Raw genomic sequence first — 327 nt, 5'->3', positions numbered from 1 at the left:
GGAAAAACTACCCACAGTAAATTCTTGCAGTTTCATCCCAAACAGATTCCTATGGAAAAGTCACAATAACAATGAGATCATTGTCTAGTTTTTGTCAGAGCTCACCTATTTTCTTTAGAGACATATTTATTGAATAGCTTCACACAAATAAGACTCAATTAGAAATATAAATATCTAAAGTCGAAGTATGCATTTGAAAATCATTAAACCTGTCAAAAAATTTTTCTACTTTGAAATCCCTACTAGCACATATTGAGTATATTTGATAAATATCTACTATTGAATAAGCCATGTGACATTAACTTGTATAAAAGTTCCAACTCTTTT

Source organism: Propithecus coquereli, unplaced genomic scaffold (assembly GCF_000956105.1).
Source record: "Propithecus coquereli isolate 6110/MARCELLA unplaced genomic scaffold, Pcoq_1.0 Scaffold105, whole genome shotgun sequence".
NCBI lineage: Eukaryota > Metazoa > Chordata > Mammalia > Primates > Indriidae > Propithecus > Propithecus coquereli.
Note: the sequence above shows the minus strand (reverse complement) of the source record.